The sequence below is a fragment of the Aptenodytes forsteri genome, unplaced genomic scaffold, assembly GCF_000699145.1.
Source record: "Aptenodytes forsteri isolate BGI_AS27 unplaced genomic scaffold, ASM69914v1 Scaffold180, whole genome shotgun sequence".
NCBI classification, from domain to species: domain Eukaryota; kingdom Metazoa; phylum Chordata; class Aves; order Sphenisciformes; family Spheniscidae; genus Aptenodytes; species Aptenodytes forsteri.
This window is the reverse complement of record NW_008795486.1, coordinates 1,563,371-1,564,321: the sequence shown is the minus strand read 5'-3', so window position 1 is coordinate 1,564,321 and position 951 is coordinate 1,563,371. Positions and strand designations below refer to the sequence as shown.

The window sequence follows — 951 nt, the reverse complement described above, 5'->3', positions numbered from 1 at the left end:
ATGGGACGGAGCCCATGGTGCAGAAGGGGAAGAGTATAAGGAAGAAGGAGTGGCAGAGACAACATGTGATGAACTGACCACAACCCCCATTCCCTGTTCCCCTGCGCCGCTCGGGGGGGAGGAGGTAGAAAAAATCAGGAGTGAAGTTTAGCCTGGGAAAAAGGGAGGGGTGGGGGGGAAGGTGCGTTTAGAGTTGTTCTTATTTCTCATTATCCTATTCTGTTTAATTGGCAATAAATGAAATTAATTTCCCCAAAGTCTAGTCTGTTTTGTCCACACTGGTAATTGGTGAGTGATCTCCCTGTCCTTATCTCAACCCATGAGCTTTTCATCGTACCTTCTCCCTATCGTGTTGATGGAAGGGGAGTGAGAGAGCGGCTTGGTGGGCACCTGACAGCCAGCCGAGGTCAACCCACCACAACAGCTTTTGATTAAATCTGGTATTTAGTGATTCAAATGCTTTTTATATATGTTTCTCCTCAGAGGAAAGTTTCCCAGACTTACTTGGCTAGTCATACTTACCGTAAGTTTCTTTTGTAATTTGAAGCCTGTGTCCCACAGCCCGTCTACAGGATTGTGCTTGCTTCAGTTCAGGCCTGGCGGGATGCAGGAGCGGAGTAAGCAGGGACAAGCAGCAGGGGCTCACCCGGGATCAGCGGGGCCGGTGTCAGCCTTGAGGTCTCTCGCTTCCACCCCGCCTAGGAGGTGGGTCTCCAAACCTGTTCTTTAGGTAAACCAGACATTACGTCATTACCCGTGACATACATACGACCCTCCCTGTCCCCCTGTACGCCGCTGTAAGGTGGCTGGAGGTCGCCAAGCCCCCCGGAGCCCGGTTCAGGGCAGAAGCCCTTACACCGGGAGGCTGCGGCTCACCCCCGGGCTTTAAACCCCACCGAAAGTCGTTAACCCCCTCGGCGCCGCCCCCGCACCGCCTTCACCCTCACGGCC

At 53.5% G+C, this 951-nt stretch overlaps 1 protein-coding gene across 1 annotated transcript in view; it reads right to left on the bottom strand.

Annotated features, from left to right (window-relative positions):
- TMEM126A (transmembrane protein 126A) overlaps positions 1–854 on the bottom strand; it is a 6,919-nt gene extending 6,065 nt beyond the window's left edge. Inside the window, exon 1 of the mRNA XM_009281323.2 lies at positions 523–854. The gene's annotated coding sequence lies outside the window, so the exon portion shown is untranslated. The remainder of the gene's footprint in view (positions 1–522) is intronic.
- Positions 855–951: the final 97 nt, after the last annotated feature.